This window comes from Oncorhynchus masou, unplaced genomic scaffold (genome assembly GCF_036934945.1).
Source record: "Oncorhynchus masou masou isolate Uvic2021 unplaced genomic scaffold, UVic_Omas_1.1 unplaced_scaffold_8016, whole genome shotgun sequence".
Taxonomy (NCBI): Eukaryota; Metazoa; Chordata; class Actinopteri; order Salmoniformes; family Salmonidae; genus Oncorhynchus; species Oncorhynchus masou.
The window spans coordinates 1-13,425 of record NW_027014492.1 but is presented as its reverse complement, the minus strand read 5'-3'; the positions used below and the strand labels follow the sequence as shown (position 1 = coordinate 13,425).

Here is a 13,425-nt window from a genome sequence, read left to right as displayed (position 1 = left end):
AAATGTCTCAGGTTACTGCAGTCAGAAGGACCAATGAGCTTGTCGACAACAGGCCTTTGATTTGAATCCCGGTTCTGACTTGAGAGAATGTCACCCTCCTGTGTCAGTAATGGGGAAATGTCTCAGGTTACTGCAGTCAGAAGGACCAATGAGCTTATCGACAACAGGCCTTTGATTTGAATCCCGGTTCTGACTTGAGAGAATGTTACTGTGTCAGTAATGGGGAAATGTCTCAGGTTACTGCAGTCAGAAGGACCAATGAGCTTGTCGACAACAGGCCTTTGATTTGAATCCCAGTTCTGACTTGAGAGAATGTTACTGTGTCAGTAATGGGGAAATGTCTCAGGTTACTGCAGTCAGAAGGACCAATGAGCTTGTCGACAACAGGCCTTTGATTTGAATCCCAGTTCTGACTTGAGAGAATGTCACCCTCCTGTGTCAGTAATGGGGAAATGTCTCAGGTTACTGCAGTCAGAAGGACCAATGAGCATAAAGAACAGGAGCATTCTAATCTCACACTGAGTGAACAAAGTCCATGTTTATTTCAAAAGACTTAAGGCAATTCTGAAATCACTGCATAAGAACAATAGTTACACTCAGGGACTAATGTAGGTAGTAATAATTCACGGTCCTTGTATGTTTGTCCCATATTAAACAAACTTAAAGGAAAGATTCACCCATTTTGACTTTTTGTTGCATCTGAGCGATGTTCTGACTCAACTTGTCATACCAGCCATATTTCTCCCGTTTCAATAACTCCGATACGAACATCGTTCAGAGATGCACAAGAACAATGACATTCAAAAATGAGTGAATCTTTCCTTTTTTAAATCGCTACACACAAAGACATGGCTGTAATTCTGCCAGGTTTGGGATGGACATTTCAATTATCCTGGTTTTTAAAATGAAGGAAAATTTGCTATTTCATTTTACTGCCTGAATTGAAATGGACGGGGTGGGGGGGGGCAGTTTTGATTGGACAAATTCAGGTAGGTCGAAACGTTTTGCAACAGAGTCAGCGGAATGAATACACCCGTCTTCTACACACACATGGTGCTTCAAACTATGTTCCATCATTTCTTTTAAAACTACTTTTTTTCTTTTTTTTACTGCATATAGTAATTCACTTGATAAGATTTGTAAAGTTCATGGTCCTTGTATATTTGTCCCATTTTATAACAAACTTAATGCCACTGAAAACGTCACATTCTTCGAGATGGGGGAAAAACAAAGTTTATATATAAAAAATGCACTTCTAATGAGAAATACAATCACAAAAATGCTATATACTTAGTTCACACTAATCAGATCACACTTTACACGTCGTCTTGGGTTCCATCTGAAATGGTACCCGCTTCCCTTTATAGTGCACTGTTTAAACAGGGCCCATAGGGAAGCTATTCCCTTTATAGTGCACTGTTTAAACAGGGCCCATAGGGAAGCTATTCCCTTTATAGTGCACTGTTTAAACGGGGCCCATAGGGAGCTATTCCCTTTATAGTGCACTGTTTAAACAGGGCCCTATAGGGAGCTATTCCCTTTATAGTGCACTGTTTAAACAGGGCCCATAGGGAGCTATTCCCTTTATAGTGCACTGTTTAAACAGGGCCCATAGGAGCAATTCCCTTTATAGTGCACTGTTTAAACAGGAGCCCATAGGGAGCTATTCCCTTTATAGTGCACTGTTTAAACAGGGCCCATAGGGAGCTATTCCCTTTATAGTGCACTGTTTAAACAGGGGCCCATAGGGAGCTATTCCCTTTATAGTGCACTGTTTAAACGGGGCCCATAGGGAGCTATTTCCTTTATAGTGCACTGTTTAAACAGGGGCCCATAGGGAATAGGGTGCCATTTGGGATGTATCCTTGCTTCAAGTAAAAACAGACATAAGGACAGTAACAATGGGCTAACTTCACAGTTAATATGATCACAGCGTTTCCAAAGTAACACTAGCCTGGTCCCAGGTCTGTTTGGGCTGTCTTGTCATTACCTAGCCTGGTCCCAGGTCTGTTTGGGCTGTCTTGTCATTACCTAGCCTGGTCCCAGATCTGGGCTGTCTTGTCATTACCTAGCCTGGTCCCAGTCTGGGGCTGTCTTGTCATTACGCTGGTGATCTGTTTGGGCTGTCTTGTCATTACCTAGCCTGGTCCCAGGTCTGTTTGGGCTGTCTTGTCATTACCTAGCCTGGTCCCAGATCTGTTTGGGCTGTCTTGTCATTACCTAGCCTGGTCCCAGGTCTGTTTGGGCTGTCTTGTCATTACCTAGCCTGGTCCCAGGTCTGTTTGGGCTGTCTTGTCAACTCCTATTGTCATTGACTGTTCTAGTTGGTTATGAAGAAAAGCACAAACAGATCTGGGACCAGGCTAAATCCACACACCGGTAGAGCACCTTAACGGGGCCAGGTTCAGTAGCCAGATAGAAATACCATGAATAGAGCAGACATGACTCCTTATTCTACATACATTTCTATCTAAACGTGCCCCAAGAAGAGAGGGGGTTGAGGGTTATTATGGAGAGAGGGGGGTTGAGGGTTATTATGGAGAGAGGTTATTGATGGAGAGAGGGGGGTGAGGGGGTTATTATGGAGAGAGAGGGGGTTGAGGGTTATATGGAGAGAGAGAGGGGGTTGAGGGTTATTATGGAGAGAGGGGGGTTGAGGGTTATTGTGGAGAGAGGGGGTTGGGGGTTATTATGGAGAGGGGGGGGTTGAGGGTTATTATGGAGAGGAGGGGGGGTTGAGGGTTATGGAGAGGGGGTTGAGGAGGGTTATTATGGAGAGAGGAGGGGTGAGGAGGGTTATTATGGAGAGAGGGGGGTTGGGGTTATGGAGAGAGGGGGGGTTGAGGTTATTATGGAGAGAGGGGGGTTGAGGAGGGTTATTATGGAGAGAGGGGGTGAGGGTTATGGAGAGGGGGGGTTGAGGGTTATTATGGAGAGAGGGGGGTTGGGGAGGGTTATTATGGAGAGGGGGTGAGGGTTATGGAGAGAGGGGAGTTGAGGGTTGCTATGGAGAGGGGGGTTGTCATGGAGAGGGAGGGGGTTGAGGGTTATTATGGAGAGAGGGGGGTTGAGGGGTTATTATGGAGAGAGGGGGGTTGAGGGTTGTTATGGAGAGAGGGGGGGGTTGGGGGTTAGTTATGGAGAGAGGGGGGTGAGGGTTATTATGGAGAGAGGGGGGTTGAGGGTTATTATGGAGAGAGGGGGGTTGAGGGTTATTATGGAGAGAGGGGGTTGAGGGGTTATTATGGAGAGAGGGGGGGGTTGAGGGTTATTATGGAGAGAGGGGGGTTGAGGGTTATTATGGAGAGAGGGGGGGTTGAGGGTTATTATGGAGAGAGGGGGGGGTTGAGGGTTATTATGGAGAGAGGGGTTGGGGTTATTATGGGAGAGAGGGGGTTGAGGGTCATTATGGAGAGAGAGGGGGGTTGAGGGTTGTTATGGAGAGAGGGGGGTTGAGGGTTATTATGGAGAGAGGGGGGTTGAGGGTTGTTATGGAGAGAGGGGGGTTGAGGGTTATTATGGAGAGAGGGGGGTTGGGGGTTATTATGGAGAGAGAGGGGGTTGAGGGTTATTATGGAGAGAGGGGGTTGAGGGTTATTATGGAGAGAGGGGGGTTGAGGGTTATTATGGAGAGAGGGGGGTTGAGGGTTATTATGGAGAGAGGGGGGTTGAGGGTTATTATGGGAGAGAGGGGGGTTGGAGGGTTGATTATGGAGAGAGAGAGGGGGTTGAGGGTTATTATGGAGAGAGAGGGGGGTTGAGGAGGGTTATGGGGAGAGAGGGGGGGTTGAGGAGGGTTATTATGGAGAGAGGGGGGGGGTGAGGAGGGTTATTATGGAGAGAGGGGGGTTGAGGAAGATAGAAGCTATGGAGGATGAAGTGGAGACTAGAGGAGATGGAATAGCAGACTGGTTAGAGGAGATGGAATAGCAGACTGGTTAGAGGAGATGGAATAGCAGACTGGTTAGAGGAGATGGAATAGCAGACTGGTTAGAGGAGAGTATAGAGGAGATGGAATAGCAGACTGGTTAGAGGAGATGGAATAGCAGACTGGTTAGAGGAGATGGAATAGCAGACTGGTTAGAGGAGATGGAATAGCAGACTGGTTAGAGGAGATGGAATAGCAGACTGGTTAGAGGAGATGGAATAGCAGACTGGTTAGAGGAGATGCATACCTAGTCAATAGGGCAACTGAAATGTGGGTTGTAAGGCATAATGTCAATGAAGTTCGGATATGTACGGCACTGTTGGTATGTGTTGGGGGGGAGAACAGCATATGGTGGACAATGCAGGCAGTATTTAGTTGCGGACGTTAAAGTAGAACCCTCATCCCAGTCCATTCATCTGTCAACACAGCAGCAGCCTTCCATCTCTCCTTTACTTTCTGTCCAAAAGACATCAAACATTTCCACTAATAATCACCATGTTCTAGAATTGTGCATGATTCTACATAGCAGCTGCAGAGAAATCATTGACAAAAACAACAACAACAAAAAATCTAGGATTTTGCTGGTGGTTTAAGCTGTCATTTCCCATGTTCCCCTGTTCTTTGGTGCAGCTCTGTTCCTATCTGGACATATACTGCATCACCGCCTCTTCCTCTTTCCTCTGCGGCTGTCCCGCCACCCTTTCTTCCTCGTCCTCTTCCTCACCCCCCTCATCCTGACCCCCGCCGGACATCTGAACTTTGACCCATCCGTCGGTGGCGAGGCCATGTTTCTTCTGGTGTCGTTTGTAGTTGTCCCAGTGTCCCGTGGTGTAGCCACACTGCTGGCACTTATAAGGCTTCTCTCCCGTGTGTCTCAGCATGTGTCTCTTCAGATTCATACTCTGGTTACAGCTGTAGCTACACACTGCGCACTGGAACGGCTTGGCGCCCGAGTGGACTCGTTGGTGACGTTTTAAGTTAGCCAGGTTCCCACAGGCGTAGTCACACAGGTGGCACTTGTACGGCTTCTCGCCCGTGTGCACGCGGTGATGGCGTTTCAGGTTGTCGAAGTGGGCGGAGGCGTGAGTCGCACTGAGGGCACTTGTACGGCTTCTCTCCGCTGTGCGTCTTCATGTGTCGCGCCAGGTGGTTGGGGTAGTGGGTGAGGAAGGGACAGGCACTGCAGGTGTAGACCTTGTCCCCACGCTCTCCGGGGCTGTTGGGGCCAGATGACTCCTTGGTCAGCATGTCCAGGGTGCATTTGGCACAGATCTGTGCAGTGGAACCGTCCTCGTCCTCCAGGGGGGTACCACAGAGACGGCAGGTAAAGGGGAAGAGCAGAGGAAGGAGAGAGTCTCTGTGTGTCTCCTCTGACTTCACTCCCACCACAGGTCTGACTCCAGACCCAGTCAAACACCTTCCTAAAGTCCCAGCTCCGACCCTAGCCCCAAGTCCAGGCCCGTCAAGAAGTCTTGGGGGCTGTTGCTCCAGTGGTGGTTGTAACCTTAGTCTGCTGTAGCGTGGCAGGTAGTCTCTGTTGTGGAGGTTTAGATCAGACCTCACCACTTCTGAAATCAGAGCAGAGGTGGGTCAAATTAGTCATCACACACACAGGGTTTAGGTTTAGTGTTATCCACATTGTAGAATAATAGTGAAGACACAAACTATGAAATAACACATATGGAATCATGTCGTAACCCCCCCCCCAAAAAAATGTTAATCAAAATAAATTATATGAGATTCTTCAAAGTAGCCACCCTTTGCCTTGATAACAGCTTTGCATTCTCTCAACCAGCTTCATGAGATAGTCACCTGGAATGCATTTTAATTAACAGGTGTGCCTTGTTAAAAGTTCATTTCTTTCCTCATGATTGGCTCAAACGCATTAAGTTGTGTTGTGACAAGGTAGTGTGGGTATACAGAAAATAGCCCTATTTGGTAAAAGACCAAGTCCATATTATGTCAATAACAGCTCAAATAAGCAAAGAGAAACAACAGTCCATCATTACTTTAAGACATGAAGGTCAGTCAATCCGAACATTGTGCAGTGCAGTCGCAAAAACCATCAAGTCCTATGATGAAACTGGCTCTCAGGAGAACCGCCACAGGAAAGGAAGACCCAGAGTTACCTCTGCTGCAGAGGATAAGTTAGAGTTACCTGTCTCTCATGAGGACCACCACAGGAAAGGAAGACCCAGAGTTACCTCTGCTGCAGAGGATAAGTTAGAGTTACCTGTCTCTCATGAGGACCGCCACAGGAAAGGAAGACCCAGAGTTACCTCTGCTGCAGAGGATAAGCTCATTAGAGTTACCTGTCTCTCATGAGGACCGCCACAGGAAAGGAAGACCCAGAGTTACCTCTGCTGCAGAGGATAAGCTCATTAGAGTTACCTGTCTCTCATGAGGACCGCCACAGGAAAGGAAGACCCAGAGTTACCTCTGCTGCAGAGGATAAGCTCATTAGAGTTACCTGGCTCTCATGAGGACCACCACAGGAAAGGAAGACCCAGAGTTACCTCTGCTGCAGAGGCTTAGTTAGAGTTACCTGTCTCTCATGAGGACCGCCACAGGAAAGGAAGACCCAGAGTTACCTCTGCTGCAGAGGCTTAGTTAGGAGTTACCTGTCTCTCATGAGGACCACCACAGGAAAGGAAGACCCAGAGTTACCTCTGCTGCAGAGGATAAGCTCATTAGAGTTACCTGTCTCTCATGAGGACCACCACAGGAAAGGAAGACCCAGAGTTACCTCTGCTGCAGAGGATAAGCTCATTAGAGTTACCTGTCTCTCATGAGGACCACTACAGGAAAGGAAGCCCAGAGTTACCTCTGCTGCAGAGGATAAGCTCATTAGAGTTACCTGTCTCTCATGAGGACCGCCACAGGAAAGGAAGACCCAGAGTTACCTCTGCTGCAGAGGATAAGTTCATTAGAGTTACCTGTCTCTCATGAGGACAGCCACAGGAAAGGAAGACCCAGAGTTACCTCTGCTGCAGAGGATAAGCTCATTAGAGTTACCTGTCTCTCATGAGGACCGCCACAGGAAAGGAAGACCCAGAGTTACCTCTGCTGCAGAGGATAAGTTCATTAGAGTTACCTGTCTCTCATGAGAACCGCCACAGGAAAGGAAGACCCAGAGTTACCTCTGCTGCAGAGGATAAGCTCATTAGAGTTACCTGGCTCTCATGAGAACCACCACAGGAAAGGAAGACCCAGAGTTACCTCTGCTGTAGAGGATAAGTTCATTAGAGTTACCTGTCTCTCATGAGAACCGCCACAAGAAAGGAAGACCCAGAGTTACCTCTGCTGCAGAGGAGAAGCTCATTAGAGTTACCTGTCTCTCATGAGGACCGCCACAGGAAAGGAAGACCCAGAGTTACCTCTGCTGCAGAGGAGAAGCTCATTAGAGTTACCTGTCTCTCATGAGGACCACCACAGGAAAGGAAGACCCAGAGTTACCTCTGCTGCAGAGGAGAAGCTCATTAGAGTTACCTGTCTCTCATGAGGACCGCCACAGGAAAGGAAGACCCAGAGTTACCTCTGCTGCAGAGGCTTAGTTAGAGTTACCTGTCTCTCATGAGGACCGCCACAGGAAAGGAAGACCCAGAGTTACCTCTGCTGCAGAGGAGAAGCTCATTAGAGTTACCTGTCTCTCATGAGGACCGCCACAGGAAAGGAAGACCCAGAGTTACCTCTGCTGCAGAGGCTTAGTTAGAGTTACCTGGCTCTCATGAGGACCGCCACAGGAAAGGAAGACCCAGAGTTACCTCTGCTGCAGAGGATAAGCTCATTAGAGTTAACTGTCTCTCAGGAGGACCGCCACAGGAAAGGAAGACCCAGAGTTACCTCTGCTGCAGAGGATAAGCTCATTAGAGTTAACTGTCTCTCATGAGGACCGCCACAGGAAAGGAAGACCCAGAGTTACCTCTGCTGCAGAGGCTTAGTTAGAGTTACCTGGCTCTCATGAGGACCGCCACAGGAAAGGAAGACCCAGAGTTACCTCTGCTGCAGAGGCTTAGTTAGAGTTACCTGGCTCTCATGAGGACCGCCACAGGAAAGGAAGACCCAGAGTTACCTCTGCTGCAGAGGATAAGCTCATTAGAGTTAACTGTCTCTCAGGAGGACCGCCACAGGAAAGGAAGACCCAGAGTTACCTCTGCTGCAGAGGATAAGCTCATTAGAGTTAACTGTCTCTCAGGAGGACCGCCACAGGAAAGGAAGACCCAGAGTTACCTCTGCTGCAGAGGATAAGCTCATTAGAGTTAACTGTCTCTCATGAGGACCACCACAGGAAAGGAAGACCCAGAGTTACCTCTGCTGCAGAGGATAAGTTAGTTACCAGCCTCAGAAATCTGCAATTAACTGCACCTCAGACTGGCAGCTTCATAAAATATTACCCACAAAACACCAGTCTCAACGTCAACAGTGAAGAGGTGACTCTGGGATGCTGGCCTTCTAGGTAGAGTTGCAAAGAAAAAGCCATATCTCAGACTGGCCAATAAAAAGAAAAGATTAAGATGGGCAAACGAACACAGACACTGGACAGAGGAACTCTGCCTAGAAGGCCAGCATCCTGGAGTCGCCTCTTCACTGTTGATGTTGAGACTGGTGTTTTGCGGGTAATAGTTAATGAAGCTGCCAGTTGAGGACTTGTGAGGCATCTGTCTCTCAAACTAGACACTAATGTACTTGTCCTCTTGCTCAGTTGTGCACCGGGCCTCACACTCATCGCTCTATTTTGGTTAGAGCCAGTTTGCGCTGTTCCATGAAGGGAGTCGTACACAGTGTTGTACGAGATCTTCAGTTTCTTGGCAATTTCACGCATGGAATAGACTGACAAGTTTCAGAAGAAAGGTCTTTGTTTCTGGCCATTTTGAGCCTGTAATCGAACCCACAAATGCTGATGCTCAAGATACTCAACTAGTCTAAAGAAGGCCAGTTTTATTGCTTCTTTAAATCAGCACAACAGTTTTCAGCTGTGCTAACATAATTGCAAACATTTTTTCTAATGATCAATAAGCCTTTTAAAATGATAAACTTGGATTAGCTAACACAACGTGCCATTGGAACACAGGAGTGATGGTTGCTGATAATGGGCCTATGTAGATATTCCATTTTTTTTTTTTTTTAAATCTGCCATTTCCAGCAACAATAGTCGTCTACACTGTATTTCTGATCAATTTGATGTTAATTTAAAAAAAAGGGCATTTCTAAGTGACCCTAAACTTTTGAACGGTAGTGTAATTGTATGAAAATATACATGAACACATCTTTAAAGTATTCCAAATGGTGAAACTGAAGAACCTAAATCTTTAGTTCATGAGCTGACATAAAAGATCCCAGAAATGTTCCACACACACAAAAAGCCTCTCTCAAATGTTGTGCACACATTTGTTTACATCCCTGTTTGTGAGCCTTCGCCAAGATAATCCATCCACCTGACAGGTGTGGCATATGAAGAAGCTGATTAAACAGCATGATCATTACACAGGTGAACCTTGTGCTGGGGACAATAAAAGCCCACTGTAAAATGTGCAGTTTGTCATAATTACCGCAGATGTCTCAAGTTGAGGCAGTGTGCAATTGTCATACTAATTGCAGGAATGCCCGCCAGAGAATTTAATGTTCTTTTCTCTACCATAAGCCGCCTCCGTCGTTTCAGAGAAGTTGGCAGTACGTCCAACCGGCCTCGGAACCGCAGACCACGTGTAACCACGCCAGCCCAGGACCTCCACATCCAGCTTCACATCCTCACACCACGTGTAACCACGCCAGCCCAGGACCTCCACATCCAGCTTCACATCCTCAGACCAGGTGTAACCACGCCAGCCCAAGACCTCCACATCCAGCTTCACATCCTCAGACCAGGTGTAACCACGCCAGTCCAGGACCTCCACATCCAGCTTCACATCCTCAGACCAGGTGTAACCACGCCAGCCCAGGACCTCCACATCCAGCTTCACATCCTCAGACCAGGTGTAACCACGCCAGCCCAAGACCTCCACATCCAGCTTCACATCCTCAGACCAGGTGTAACCACGCCAGTCCAGGACCTCCACATCCAGCTTCACATCCTCAGACCAGGTGTAACCACGCCAGTCCAGGACCTCCATATCCAGCTTCACATCCTCAGACCACGTGTAACCACGCCAGCCCAGGACCTCCACATCCAGCTTCACATCCTCAGACCAGGTGTAACCACGCCAGCCCAGGACCTCCACATCCAGCTTCACATCCTCAGACCAGGTGTAACCACGCCAGCCCAGGACCTCCACATCCAGCTTCACATCCTCAGACCAGGTGTAACCACGCCAGCCCAGGACCTCCACATCCAGCTTCACATCCTCAGACCACGTGTAACCACACCAGCCCAGGACCTCCACATCCTCAGACCAGGTGTAACCACGCCAGCCCAGGACCTCCACATCCAGCTTCACATCCTCAGACCAGGTGTAACCACGCCAGCCCAAGACCTCCACATCCAGCTTCACATCCTCAGACCAGGTGTAACCACGCCAGCCCAGGACCTCCACATCCCTCAGACCAGGTGTAACCACGGCCCAGGACCTCCACATCCAGCTTCACATCCTCAGACCAGGTGTAACCACGCCCAGTCCAGGACCTCCATATCCAGCTTCACATCCTCAGACCAGGTGTAACCACGCCAGCCCAAGACCTCCACATCCAGCTTCACATCCTCAGACCCAGGTGTAACCACGCCAGTCCAGGACCCTCCATATCCAGCTTCACATCCTCAGACCACGTAACCACGCCAGCCCAGGACCCTCCACATCCAGCTTCACATCCTCAGACCAGGTGTAACCACGCCAGTCCAGGACCTCCACATCCAGCTTCACATCCTCAGACCAGGTGTAACCACGCCAGCCCAGGACCTCCACATCCAGCTTCACATCCTCAGACCAGGTGTAACCACGCCAGCCCAGGACCTCCATCCAGCTTCACATCCTCAGACCAGGTGTAACCACGCCAGCCCAGGACCTCCACATCCAGCTTCACATCCTCAGACCAGGTGTAACCACGCCAGCCCAAGACCTCCACATCCAGCTTCACATCCTCAGACCAGGTGTAACCACGCCAGCCCAGGACCTCCACATCCAGCTTCACATCCTCAGACCAGGTGTAACCACGCCAGCCCAGGACCTCCACATCCAGCTTCACATCCTCAGACCAGGTGTAACCACGCCAGTCCAGGACCTCCACATCCAGCTTCACATCCTCAGACCAGGTGTAACCACGCCAGCCCAGGACCTCCACATCCAGCTTCACATCCTCAGACCAGGTGTAACCACGCCAGCCCAGGACCTCCACATCCAGCTTCACATCCTCAGACCAGGTGTAACCACACCAGCCCAGGACCTCCACATCCTCAGACCAGGTGTAACCACGCCAGCCCAGGACCTCCACATCCAGCTTCACATCCTCAGACCAGGTGTAACCACGCCAGCCCAAGACCTCCACATCCAGCTTCACATCCTCAGACCAGGTGTAACCACGCCAGCCCAAGACCTCCACATCCGGCTTCTTCACCTGCGGGATCGTCTGAGACCAGCCACCCGGACAGCTGATGAAACTATGGGTCTGCACAAACTGTCAGAAACCGTCTCAGACAAGCTCAGCTGCGTGCTATTCTTCCTCACCAGGGTCTTGACCTGACTGCAGTTTGGCCTCGTAATCCTGTCTTCAGTGGGCAAAATGCTCCCTCTAGATGGCCACTGGCACGCTGGAACAGTGTGCTCTCGATGGAGGAATCCTGGTTTTAACTGTGTACCGGACGAGATGGTGTCATGTGCGGCGAGCGGTTTGACGACGTTAGTGAAAAGCCTCATTGTGGGGTTAAGCTACGGACAACGGACACATTTGCATTTTTATCGATGGCCATTTGAATGCACAGAGATGCCGTGACGAAATCCTGAGGCCCGGTTGTGGTGCCACTCGTCACCTCAGCATGATAACGCCCCATTAAGCAAAGTTCTGTACACACTTCCTGGAAGCTGAAAATGTCCCAGTTCTTCCATGGCCTGCGTACTCACCTCAGACATGTCACCCATTGAGCATGTTTGGGATGCTCTGGATCGACGTGTACGGCAGAGTGTTCCAGTTCCTGCCAATATCTGCGCAGAGCCATTGAAGAGGAGTGAGACAACATTCCACAATCAAGAGTCTGATCAACTCTATGTGAAGATGTGTCACTGCATGAGGCCAATGGTGATCACACCAGATATTGACTGGTTCTCTGATCCACAGCCTTACTTTTTATTCTGTATCCCCAGTCATGTGAGATCCATAGATTAGGGCCTAATGGAATTAATTTACATTGACTGATTTCCCTTATGAACTAACTCAGTAAAATCTTTTAAACTGTTGCGTTTATATTTTTATTATATATTGAAAAATACCTTCAGCTGAAGCACTGGGCTCCTCCTTCCTCTTAAGACCATGCCCACTAGCAGGAGGGCCATTAGCAGGAGGACCAACAGCAGGAGGGCCATTAGCAGGAGGACTCAATAGTAGAGGGATCAATCAGGAGATGTGCAGGCAGGTCTCACTGCTTCCTGTCCCGCCCCTGTCCCGGCTGTCCAGCCACATGCATCCTCTGATGCCTCTTCAGGTTGCCTAGGGAACTGCAGGCGAAGGAGCAGCAGTCACACCTGTATGGTTTCTCCCCAGTGTGAATCCTCAGGTGCTCTCTGCAGGTTGACCAGCTGGGCCGAGGCGTAGGTACACAGGGGACAGTGGTACGGCTTCTCCCCGTCGTGAGTCTTCATGTGCCTCTTTGACGTGATTGGCATAGCGTGAGGAGAACCCACACAACTGGCAAGGAGTGGAGCTTGGAGTTGGGACCGTCGTCACCCATTATGGAGTTGTCGTCTCGTTACGGCCCCCTCCTTCCTCGCTATCGTCCGCTTGTGACCGCGAACCGGAGCGAAAGCCACCGAACGCGCCGCTGAATCCCCCTCCTCCCCCTCCCTTGCAGCAGCGGTGGCAGTAGGGTCCCACCAGATCCAGACCACAGCCCCGGCAGGACAGGTAGGGGGAAGGGGGCTCGAGGTCGGGCTGGGAGGTTGGACCGTCCTCCCTGGTCCTGCAGCTCTCGGTGGGCGGTGTGGGGGCCTGCTCTGCGTCACTCTCCATACTGAGACGGCTGAAGGCACAACTCTCTTCCTCATCCCCCAGAGGATACACAGACGGAAGCCGATCTCAGCCGCTACAGAGTCTGAAAGGCAGATAGAAGAGCTGTTATGATGAATCCTCACAGTACAATAAACTATCAGTAGACACGCTACAGACTGGGAACCCATCTACACAACAGGGGAGGCTACGTTAGACTGGGAACCCATCTACGCTACAGGAGGAGAGACACGTACAGACTGGGAACCCATCTACACAACAGGAGGAGGGACACGTTACAGACTGGGAACCCATCTACACTACAGGAGGAGAGACACGCTACAGACTGGGAACCCATCTACACTACAGGA

At 49.7% G+C, this 13,425-nt stretch overlaps 1 pseudogene; it reads right to left on the bottom strand.

Annotated features, from left to right (window-relative positions):
• Positions 1-3,735: 3,735 nt before the first annotated feature.
• Positions 3,736-13,160, bottom strand: LOC135537508 (zinc finger protein 513-like; annotated as a pseudogene).
• Between the last annotated feature and the right edge of the window lie 265 nt (positions 13,161-13,425).